Genomic DNA, 12532 nt, shown 5'->3' with positions numbered 1-12532 from the left:
TCCACCTGGGGAACTTGGGAAGCATCCTTCTCTAGAGCGTCTTCTCCCCCATCTCCTCTCTATCTTTCTTGCTCCTAATTATTTTCCCTAAATGCTATGGTCTGATCCTGGGAGCAAACATCAGCCAGCAGCAGGGTGAAAGGGAGAATTCTCCCACCAGTGAGCAGCAATATCTCTCCCCCTTAGTACCTTTGCCTCCTGCTGGACCCATCCCTGCTGTGCCACTCACCTGTGATCGGCCTGGTTCCCTTTTTTCCCCAGCACAGCTCCTCCTGCTCTTCTCCACTTCCCACACATGCCCTGCCTGGCTGGCAATGGCTGACCTCCATACGGCAAAACAGCATTTGCTAAAATATCTGCATGGCAAGTAGCTGCAGGAGCTCATCACTGCATTGTAGCGCAGGGGGCTTCAAGCACAGCAGGAGCACTGGGTGGACACCGGTGCATCTTGGAGCAGTTGGCTTGGCTGGCAGAGGCATCCCAGCTCTGTTAAGCGCTGCTGCAATAGCCCAATTAGTTGTTCAGGTGTTGCCACAGTCTTTGGCTAGGGCCCAAGAGCTAATGACAGAGCAGGTGGCAGATGGGAGGATTGCAGAAGCGTGGCTGGAGATGAGGGGAGCTGGTTCTGAACAGCTTGTTGAGACCAGTCTCTGCTGACCAGCTGGGATGATGGGTTTTGCAAGGTGGATTCTTGCTTTGTGGAAGACTCCAAAACACCCTTCAGCCTTTGAAGGATACTGCAGCTGCGTTTGGCTCTGCCACCCCTCCCAGGATGTCTGAAATTATCCTGGGATTATTGGGCTGACCAGACCCATGACCACCGGTTTACAGCAGGAGGAAAACTCATTGTTAAACACCCAGAGGTGTTTAATCAGGAGCAAAGTGGCAATGGGACATTGACACACCATGCATGTTGATGCAATATGATGATAGAGGGGCATAAATGCCATTGTCTGATGAAAGACTGCTTTGTCTTACCAAATTCCTGTGCTGCATGTCTATCACAAATGGCCTGAGGCATCTGGGAACTACTGGCCCCAAAGCAAAGCTATGGAGGGAAGCTGGGAGGGAGAAGAGGAGAGGCGGAAGAGTGGCAGTGGAAACTGTACAAGTGTACGGGCAGCGCAGAGAAGAACATGCAACTTGACACGCAGCAAGACCTTGAGGAGATTTTTTCCAAGCACGCTGAAGAACTGGTTAAAAAGAGGCTTAGAGCTATGACCAAAGAAGCTGTTGATGCAGTTTGACTCCTGCTGTGCTTACAGAAGCAGGAGTTGGTATATTCTTTGTAGGCAAACAGGATTATGTCAAACCACCTAATGCCATCATTCAGTTCGCTTACTAATGGAAACATTGAGTATGGGCTAATTGCTCAAGCCAAAAGGGAGGCAGGTTTTTGTGATCGCCACGCTGTGTTATCTATGAGTACAAACTGCTCCTGCGGTGCTCTGTACAAAGCAGGAATATAGATGCAGCTCTGCTTGCTTAGGCGCACAGAGGAGTCAGGGTACGTGAACCCTCTGAATCTTCTCTGTCCCAAGCTCTTGTCATTGCTGTCCTTTCCCCGGGGCCTGCTTCTGCTTCTGTTGCGCTTAATATCAGAGTTGACTTCAGTGGGAGCATTATGGCCCTTGGGTGTCAGCCCCCAAGTGGGCTGTGAAGAAAAGAAGTCCAAAAGTCTGCTCTTAGGCCTGTGTCCACATCTGTGTTGATGCTTTTTCCCCCCCATGGCTCCAAAAACACCTTCAAGGTCACTCCTTGCTGCTGGAATACAGCCCCACCTTGCAAAGAGCTGTGTGGCAGTGGGTGTCAGGGCAGCCATTTTGTACTAATAACAATAATTTTGTACTAATACCGTGTCACGGTAGGGAAGACAGAAATGACTAATTAAAATGTTGGGGAGATAGTCAAGTCATGAGAGCATTACTCAAGTGCAATTTAGCTGGGAAGCTGCGATTTGCAGCTCTGCTATTACAAAAATACCACAGGACTTAATTCACCAGACATCGTTGTCAAGGTATTGGGTTATCATCCCACCTGAAGGCAGCTCCAGGCTACCCAGCACCCAGCCTGGGCATTGGGTCAGAGCCACGCACAGAGCATGGCCCTGGCTCCCAAGTAGTTGGCGCCATTTCCATCAACCTTAATATTTTTCTGGCCTAATACCAGGCAGGCCCAAGATGTCTCGGCTTGCAAAAAGGCTCATAGCTCAGTGTGGCCTTGCTCAAGATCAGGATAACACTATGATCAATGGGAAGTGGAATCCCAAAGCCCCACTGTTCCTCGCGTAAACACTTCTTCATGCCCTATATAATTTTCCAACTGTTGTTCTCTCTCCCGGCCCATCTCCAAAAGCTCTAATGAAGAAGATGATGAAGAAACTACTTCACAGTGAAGGGAGAGACCTGAGGGAACACCTTGGTGCTTGTTAGCTGGGGGTCAGGCCAGGCTCAAAGTGGACTCTACGTAGCCCCGAGTGTGTCCCGTCACTGCAGTGAAGGTCCCAATGTGTGCAGGGGCCTCCGGTACATGGACTTCAGGCAGCAGAGAGAAGACAGGCAATAAACATCAGCCTCTATGAGCCTGATGCAAATTAACAGGAGAGATGGTGCATGAAGCACGTGTTTTAGCAGCTACAATCCCTCCCCTGCTGCGTTGGTCCCTGCTTTTACAGCTGTAGGAACAAGTAGGGGAGGTCTCGAGTAGTGGAGCAGCGTAGGAGGAGGGCTTAGCTGAGGGAGGTTTGAGCTGCAGATGGGCTTGGAGCCCACGGTCTCGGGTAGAAATGGTGCTTGGGGCTGTAATATGGTTTGTAGGAGTTGAAGGGCTCTTTTATTGACAGCTCCAGCCCTCCTTTGGCTAGTGGCCACCACTGACTGGTAAATGAAGAGGGAGAGAGACGAGGCAGTGGGGGGAGAGGGAAAAGGACAAGGAAGAGGACAGAGCAAAAGAAACGTGAAGATCAAAGTCTAGCCAAGAGAAAAATTAAGCATAGAAAGCAAAGGAGATGGAAGAAGTGGAAATCAAGGAGTAACACAAAGGGAGAGATAAAAGAGACACAGCAGCCCTCCAACAGGCCAGAAAAGGGAGGCAGGAAGGAGCAGGGTGTGGAGAGGACAACGGCTCCGGTACCTGGCACATTTCTCTTCTGCTGTTGCTGTTTTGGAAAAGGTGAGCCTGCCTTTTTCTGGAAATGCTTAATGAGCAATTAGCACAAATACCTTCCCCAATATTGTCCCTTTTGTCATGCTTTGAAGCTAAATGACGTATTTTACAGGAGAGAAAAGTGATCCTGTGTGGGCTCAAGGAGGCATCACACCCTTGTGAGAAGAGGCTCCCGGAGGGGTTAATGCGGGGCCAGGGTTGTGCAAGAGGCAGCAGGGGCAGCCAGGCTCTGGGGAAGGGCTGGTTGGGTCCCTGGGGGCCCAATCCAAAGGAAGGGAAAGTTGTGGACATATCCCGGCAGCTTGGTGCCAAAGAAAATCACTTTTGTGAGGAAACACAGCTGAAATCTTTCACGTAGCTGGCCTGCACGTGGTCCCCATGCAAAACTCTGCTCTGCTCTTTTAGCTCCTCACCACTGAATGCCAATATGGGCGTCACACTCACCAGTGACACCTCCTTTTCCATACGCTAGAAATGCCTGATCTCTCCCCAGCTTGGCCGGCAGCAGTCCCTCAAACCTCCTGCCAGGGTACGAGGCGAAGGGCTGGCAGTTGCTCCTCTCCTCAGTGGAGCAGGACAGGGTGGCTGTGCCGAGGCTCAGCCTAAGCACGGTGTGTGCCCAGGGCCTTGGTCGGTGCCAGCAGGATGCAGAGGGACAACGAGCTTCCCTGAGCCTGGACTCATTCATAGGCCAGTGGCCTCGCAGCGGGTCCAGCGGAGTGATGCGGAGCCAGGAAGGACATACACTGGGACTTACTCATTGCTCTGGGATGTCAGTCCTAATGGAAAACAGCAGGGAGTAGTTAGAATATGCCATAAATATTTACTAGCTAAGACACTCATTTCCCCAAAGGTTGTCAGAAGTCTGTAGCTACCTGTCATTTCAGGGTTGGACTCTAGCTTCTGCTCCAGCACCAGGAGAACCCAAGCATCATCCAGCCCCATCCCAGCGGCTCCGGCCCATGCCTCCCATGCAGCGGGTGGCTGTATGGCTGCCAAACCAGCCCCAGGCCTGCCGAGCCCCCCAGGCAACAGCACGGTCACCTCCTGTGAAGCACAGCTGGTTTGTGGTTATGGAAATAGTTCGGCATTGTTTGAAGCTGAGCTGAGTTGTGTTGTCCTCCCCACCGAGGGGGGAGCCTGCTGAGAAATGCCAAGGTTTCCTTTTGCTTCGGGAGAAGCTGACCGGGGCTCGGCATTTCTTTCCTCTGTGTGCAAACCCTGGGGTCCCACAGCGCTTTCCTCCCCAGCCTGCGCAGCACAGGCACGTGGCTAGCGCTCAGAAGACACACTTTAAATAACCGCACCACAGTGACTCATGCCTTACCCAAGGCAGTCTGGCTGCTGGCGTATAAAGCATGAAAGCCGGTGATCTTTGGAAGAAGAGAGGATCCTACAGCGAGCAGACATATGGCTCAGTTCCTGGCCAGAAGGTGGGAGGGGTGGATGCGTTGCTAGATGAGATGGGCTGGGAGGCTAAGGCTCACAGGCGCAGAGCGGTGGCCTCCCCACCTCTGCCCAGCTCTGTCCTCCTGACCTGCCGCCACATGTGCAGCCCCTTGTCTCTGGAATTTCCCCGAGTCAGCAGTTTTCGGAGCTCAGGGAGGTAGGGAAGAGGCATGGGGGAGCAGTGCCCAAGCCTAAGCATGGCTGGCATGGAGGGGGTGTGGAGTGCTCTTTTTGCCCTTTGCAGCCTTTGGCCTGTAGCACTGAGGAGGCAAACAAGGACAGGCAGTTCTGATGGCTCCAATGGACCTTCACCTTTCCCTCAGGCACTTGTATCATCCTCCATTTCCCCAGCCCCCATTGGTCCCAGCACTGCCCTTCTCACCCTGCCTCCTTCTCAAAACTCCCCATCCACTCAGCCCCCTTGGCCCCCCTCCTTGCACCACATTCCCGCAGCCTGTTCCTATCCTCCTCCCCCAGACCCGTCCTCCCACGCCTGCCACTCGCCCCTTCCCAGTTTCTAATCCTCCTGGGGAGCTGCTCTGCAACCCCGTTGTCCTCCACTTCCTGGTGCCATCTCTGCACCCCTCCTCCTACACTGTCTGCGGCCACATCTTCCCCTCTGGCAGTCGCCCATCAGGACCTACTGCAGCATCTCCCCCAGTCCTCCCCACAGCCCCCAACTCCTTCCCACGGCCCTTGGCCCCAGAAGCACCACAGGCAGCTCGGCAGCTCCTGCCTGCTCTCTGCCAGCAGCCCATACCGAGAGGCCAGCCTTTGCCTTCGGGCTGCACCCCGCTGGGTTGCCCCTGCCAGCCAGGAGAGCTGTTTCCCCCAGCCCAGAGGCTCTTTCCAGGGCCCAGGCTCCCAGGAGCTGCTCATTGGCTTTGGCAAGGCAGCATAAATGCCACGTCCCTGCCTGTTCCAGGCCAGAAGCAATGCCCGCATGTCTGCCATTATGTAAGGCGCAGTGTGTACGGGCGCTGGGAGGCCTCGGGCTCGCTTACGCACCGTGAATGACAGCTGCAAAAATGAGATGGGGACTATTTTTAAATCTCTTCCCCCTTCCTCCCCCTTTCACCTCCCTCTTTCTCCAGCTCTTCCCCACAGCCCCAGCCAGTTTGTGTCCATGTCCAGACCTGACCCTGTGGCGGGTGGAACTGGTACTGCTGGGCTGTGCCTAATTAGTAGTGCTGGGCAACACTTTGTACTGCCACAGAAGGACACAGCGCCTCGACACAGGTGGTGGTACCTGGAGGACATGTCCTCTTCCAGCCCTCCTTGCCCGTCAGCAGTCCCCTGACACCCTCTCCTTCACCTCTCATGGCCCTCCTTGCCGGCAGGACCTGTGCTGCCCTTTTCCTCCCCCCAGCCTCTCCCTGTAACTTTAGAAAGGTCATTCCCTCCTCCTTGAGCCGCGGGGTTATCGCAATTCCTCGGAGCAGAGCGGAAGGGATCTCAAGGGGGAAAAAAATCCCTATCTTCTCATGCAGAAATGTGATACCCCAGCACCATCCTCTCCCTCAGAGCGAGGACAGGAGACAGATGGTCCAAGCAGGACTGCGTAATGTCTTGTCTCCCACCGAACACTGCCGGCACGGGGACCGGCAGTGGGGAGGCAAGGAGGATGAGGAGCTGGCTAAGAGAGAGGCGGTGTTGGTCACAGGGAAAGGAAAGTTGTCAAAACCGGCAGTGTTTTGCACCAGAATGCTGTAAGACAGGCACCTCTCAAGCCAGAGCAAAGCCAGAGCAATGGAAGAAGACTGCCTGCATTCTGCCACTTTGCTCTGAATAAACACACTCAGTTCAAGGCTATGCCCAGCAAAGAATTGTCTGGAGAGACCAACAAGTATGAGGTACCAATTCATCTGGCATTTTCAGATGCTGGTCTAGACATCCCTCCTCAGGAAGGATGGATCTGACCTGCAGCAGGTACAGAGCAGGCTTGTGAGTGGCTGTTGTGAGTGTGTGGCTTGTTTAAACCAAAACCAGGAGAGGCTTGGGGGGGGACAGGAGGGAGGACCCATGCGTCATAAATACATGCTAGGGCAAAAGTCTAAGTTGTTCTCCTAGAAGCTCATCTGGATCACAAATATATTTAGACTTAAAATTAGAAAGAAGTTCCTAGCCAGCCATGGTATAAACTTCTGTGACAGCCTGTCAGGCTGGAAGGTGGGCAGAAGCAGCCTAATTTGGAAAGAGATCCAGCCGGCTGGTAGTCACTGCATGGCAGGAGAGGAGGGAGCCCAGAGTGAGCCATACGCATATCTGAAATAAAGCTTGCAATCATGTCCCCAGAGGGATTGGTACAGAGCTGAAACCTCAGCGTGTTGCATGGTCTTTAAGTTACATGTTATTAATCTTCTGCTTCAGGGTCATCCCGGGTCTTTGAAGAGGCAAGGAAGAGGTCACCTCTTTTCCTTCTGGGTTTTTTAGGAAATTCTTTCGTTCTCTTCATCTCTGTAACCTCTCTGTCCAGAGCTAGCCACAGGGTTGGGGTGAGGCAGGGAGGAGGAACGGGGCCACTCCTGCTGCTCTTAGTCATGCTTTGGGTGTGTTGGTTTGCCTTGCTCACAGGCTCAAGACAAAGTCAGCTCTAGGGCCAGGAAGGTATTTCCCTGAGGCTTAGTGTGCTGGGACAACCTGGGGAGCTGGAGATGTTCACTGTAGGAAGCATTGCCCTTCTGGGGCTCCTTGGCTGCATTTTTCCGTATTGCAGTAGCTCAGGGGTGCTTGAGACACCTTTGCTCTCTCCCACTTGCTCCCTCAGCTGTATTTGTATCTTCAGGCTTCTGTGGAGCTTCACCATGGGAAGTGAGGGGGTGCCTTCAAGCTGAGGTGGTCACAACATTCCCTGGATGGTCCCCATGTGTCTGGGCTTGGGTACTACACTATGGTGTGTGTAGGTCAGAAGGACAGGAGTCAAAGTCCCAGGCCTATGTTTCCATGTGGCATGAAGTCCACATTACCATACTACCATGACAAGGTCCTCAGCCTTGTGACCAGCGTGCCAGCTATTTTTGCCTGCTCCGAGTCCTCAGTGCCAGGGGCAGCTGGGCAGATCCTCAGGCAGAGCTGCCCTGAAGTGAGAGCCTTGATTAGGGCGGCGGTGGGGTCAGTTCAGGAGACTGTGGAGAGCTGTCAGAGGACAGCAGGTTGCTCAGCAGAAGCGTTAAGGCTGCCTCCTCCAGCTTCTCATCTCTTAGACTTTACTCCCAGGCCATGACAGTGTCCCACCTAAACCCCTCAGCTGATCGTCGCTGTTCTCCTCCCACTGCGGAGGTTGCCTGGTTTGCTGGTGGGCTGCAGGGACCAGGAGAGAGCCGTGCCTAGTGCTGGGTCAGAGAAGGAGTTTTGGCACCCATGGTCTTGGGATGAGGGAAAGCCTCCCTGCCATGAGGCGGGTGGCAGAGGCCACGGCACTGCTGCTAGCTGCCTGGCCAGGCCCAGGCAGGTCACAGAATCATAGAATACCAGGTTGGAAGGGACCTCAAGGATCATCTGGTCCAACCTTTCTTGACAAAAGCATGGTCTAGACAAGATGGCCCACCACCCTGTCCAGCTGAATCTTAAAAGTGTCCAGCGGTGGGGAATCCACCACTTCCCTGCGGAGATTATTCCAGTGGCTGATTGTTCTCATTGTGAAAAATTTTCCTCTTGTGTCCAATCACAATGTCGCCAGGAGTAACTTGTACCCATTATCCCTCCTCTTTTCCATGTGACTACTTGTAAAAAGGGAGTCTCCATCTTCTTTGTAGCCACCCTTTAAACACCGGAATATTGTGACAAGGTCTCCCCTGAGCCTTCTTTTCTCAAGGCTGGACAAACCCAATTCTCACAGCCTTTCCTTATAAGGCAGGCTCCCCAGTCCTTTGATCATCTCTGTGGCCCTTCTGTGGGCCCTCTCAAGCCTGTCCACATCTTTTTTGCATAGCAGGGATGAAAACTGAACATGGTATTCCAGGTGTGGCCTGACAAGCAGTGAGTAGAGCACAAGAATGACTCCTTTGTCTCTGCTGGTGATGCCCTTGTTGGTGCAACCCAGCATCCTGTTGGCTTTCTTTGCCTCAGCAGCCCACTGTTTGCTTGTATGGAGCTTGTTGTCCCCCAGGACTCCCGGCTGCCTTTCCACAGAGCTGCTCTCCAGCCAGCTAGATCTCAGCCCGTGCTGCACTCCTGGATTATGTTTTCCCAGGTGCAAGACCTTACACTTGCCCTTGTTGGACTTCATAATGTTCTCGTTAGCCCACTCTTCCAGCCTATCCGGGTGGCTTTTCCTTCCGAAGTGTCCACTTCCCCACTTAGTCCGGTATCACCAGCCATCTTTGTCAGGGTACACTTGAACCCATCATCCAGATGACTTATGAAGATACAAAGGGGAGGGCCATGAAGACGATCAGAGGGCTGGAGCACCTCTCCTATGAAGACAGGCTGAGAGAGTTGGGGCTGTTCAACCTGGAGAAGGCTCCGGGGAGACCTTATAGCGGCCTTCCAGTACCTAAAGAGGGACTACAGGAAAGATGAGGAGGGACTCTTTACCAGGGAGAGTAGTGATAGGACGACGAGTAACGGTTTTCAGCTGAAAGAGGATAGATTTAGATTAGATATCGGGAAGAAATTCTTTCCTGTGAGGGTGGAGAGACACTGGAACAGGTTTCCCGGAGAAGCTGTGGATGCCCCGTCCCTGGAGGTGCTCAAGGCCAGGCTGGATGGGGCTTTGAGCATCCTGGTGTAGGGGAGGTGTCCCTGGCTATGGCGGGGGGGGGTTGGAATTGTCGATCGTCCGGGGCGATTCACCGTGGCTGGATCCGTCCCAGCCGGGTCCGCGCGGCGGGCGCTGCCGCAGCGCCCCCTGGCGGCGGCTGTTGGCAGGGCGCGGCCCAGCCGCCATTTGGGGCTCCGCGGGGGCCGCCCGGGCCGGGGCCGGCGGTGAGGGCTCAGTGGCCGCTCGCCGGGCTGGCAACAGCCCTGCTGGGTGGAGGTGCTGCCTGTGCCAGCCTGCCTGCTGCCTCCAGCCGGAGTCAAGCCGGGCCACCGGGAACGGGCGCCGGCATAGCCCGGCTCGCTGCGTCCTGGCTGTGAAGCCACCGCGGGTTTCTGTACGGCTGGGTGTGAGGGATGGAGGCGAGGAGCAACCGGGGAGGGAAAGGCAAAGGGTTTGAAACGCCTCCCTTTCCCCACGAGCAGCCCTGCCTGTGGCACCCACGTACCCTAAAGCCTCAAGGTGCCGGTGACGATGGGCATAGGGAGCGACGTGCCCCACCGTGACCTGCAGCAAGGAGACACGCCACCATGACATGGCTGCACAGACAGGGGTGACAGTTCCCAGCTCCTGCAGCCACCCAGGGTTGTGCTAGTGCCCCAGAACTCAAGGCAGCATAAACACAATTTTTCCTGCAAACACGTAGGGACTGCAAATACCTGAACCCTCTGGCAGCGCTTCTCAAACAAGCGCCCCGGCTGACCATCTGCTCCCCACGCACTGGAGAGGTCTTGCCCTGTTCACTGCCCCAGCCCAGGGGCACAGGCTGGTGCCTTGGCCACCCTGTGAGGCACCACATAGAGCCCTCCTTTCCCCAGGCCTAGGCTCTGATGCAGACTGGCTTTCTGCCCGACTGGCAGGCTGTCCATCCCCCCCAAATGGTGGCACACCACAACCAACGTGATGTTCATCCCTTCTCAGGAGCCATCCTGCGTCAGCGGGCCTTGGTAGTGCAAAGAGTAGCGAGATCTCCTTGTGGTGAAGCTACTTGTAGGTCATGTGTCCCCAGCTCTGCCAATGTCCCTGATCTCACAGATTCTGATGGGTCTCGTGCTGCGCGAGTCAGTGATTGTCCGTGACAGCTCCTAGTTGCTGAGAAGGGATGAGCAGCAAGTCCCCAGACCTCACATCCTGCAGTAGGGCCTGCAGTCTTGTAGCTTGGTGAAGCCAGCCTTACCTTCAGGATGAGAAGGATTTGGAAATGGCACCTTTTCCTGGGCTGCAGCAGTGTCCCAAGCAGCAGCAGGGGACCGGAGCACCCATTGCTAGCTGGATTGAGGCGGTAAGTAAATCTAGGAGAATGCTACTTCTCCTCAAATTATGTATTTTACTTTTATAGATAGCACATAAAGCCTTAGGAGCAAACAAGCAGCCAGCAGGATAAAACAAATGCATGACAAAGATTGAAGCCGGCTGAAGCAGCTGCTGTTTGGGAGCCACAGGCAACCATCTCAAGCATGAGTGGGCTGAGAAGCACAAAGTCTGGAGTGGGGCAGTGCAGGGGCATGGCCTATTGCCACCACACTGCCACCGTGGGAACACAGACGTGGATCTGGCTTAAAGGCTTGCTGCTCTGGAGCTCAACCAGGGCTGCAGTGGTGAGCCCGCTCTCGCAAGCTGGAAGCAAATTTCATGATTAAAGTGTTCAAGAGCCAGGTTTGACCATAAACTTGTGATCAAGCACAAGAGGGAAAAGGTACTTGAACTCACCTCTTGCCACGTCTGGAATACTGCCAGCACCTTTCCTCTCTACTCCACCTAGCTACCTCCCAACCCAGCCTCTTCTGCCTTCTCTCCTTTCCAGAAGGGAGGAAGGCTGGTCCCATGTTGCCCTTTTGCAATTACCTAAACCACCAACTTCTGGCTTGACTCCCTCACACTCAGTTTGCTCCTGGTTTCCTTCCACTGCCCTCTCACTCCTCAGAGGCCTATTCACGTCTCACGTAGAACGCCATTCCCACCTCCCCTCCCAGCATCACAGGCTGGACATCTGAGGCAGGTCAGAAGACAGCCTCTAACTCCAAGGCCTCTACGCAACTGCATCTCTAGTCCCTCTGTGTCCCCTTCTTCCAGGACAGGAGAGGGGCTCCGGTGCCCTACTACAGGCAGAGGCTGTGCTGGCTGGTGGTTCTGGTACATACACAGGTCTCCAGCAATGTTTCACCCATATTCAAGAGCTGGGACTCCCACCCCATGGCAGGTTCTGCTACTTCCCCAGGCACGCAGTGGGCTGCCTCCCAGCTTTGCACATTGGCAGAGAAGGCGTCAGCCTGCTCTTCAGTTGCCTCCATTCCTTCTTGCTTGAGCAGTCACACAGGGCTACAATGCCATGGGATGCCTGAAGAGGAATTCAGAAGCACGTGGAAGCTGAAACCACTTTTGCAAACCTGGCCACCCCACAGATTTAGCCTCCCAAAGCCCAACGGTCTCCCCAGCCCTAAGAGAATTGTATCATTGGAATGCCACATAAGACACTTAAAATATTTTCTCAATGGCCATGTCTGGCCAACGACCACAACCGACAGCAAGCAAAAACCCAGAAGGGCTTGGTGGGTGCAGCTCTTGCACGTTTCTCCACCAAGGCATTTTAGTTGCCGCTACAAACCACTAAAAACCAAACAGGAGGCAGATCCTTTCCCTACCCGTTTGTGGATCTGGTGTAGCCAGGAGGAGAAAAAACAAGTACAAACGCACTCGAAGTCCTGAGGTCAGCAGATCCCCCCCAACACACAACAGGAAGGAGGTTGAGTAAGAGGTTGCCATTTTTTCCATTGCCATTTTTCAGATCACTAATGGCTGCAAATGGGAGAACTTCCTGAAGGGAACTGGTAATACAATGTGCAGAGTTAGCACATTTATAAACTCCCTCCACACCCATCCCAGAGAACATACAACCTCCCTGAAAAGAAGGGGCTGTATCATAAACGTCCGCGCTGCTGCCAGCTGCCATCACACAAATATCATCCATGGATTCTATGTTAAGGCTGCGTTGTACCTGAAGGATACATCCAACGCATCCTTGTATCCACTCACTTTCTACTGCAATTCCTTGTTTTGGCCATGTCAAGTCCTTGGCCTTCAGTACATGGTACAGGTCAGGACTCTCCCTCTAAATATGTCAGGTTTTAGCTTTTATACACAAATTGCCATGGCTCTGGA

The sequence above is a fragment of the Numenius arquata genome, chromosome 2 (assembly GCF_964106895.1).
Source record: "Numenius arquata chromosome 2, bNumArq3.hap1.1, whole genome shotgun sequence".
Taxonomy (NCBI): Eukaryota; Metazoa; Chordata; class Aves; order Charadriiformes; family Scolopacidae; genus Numenius; species Numenius arquata.
Note: the sequence above shows the minus strand (reverse complement) of the source record.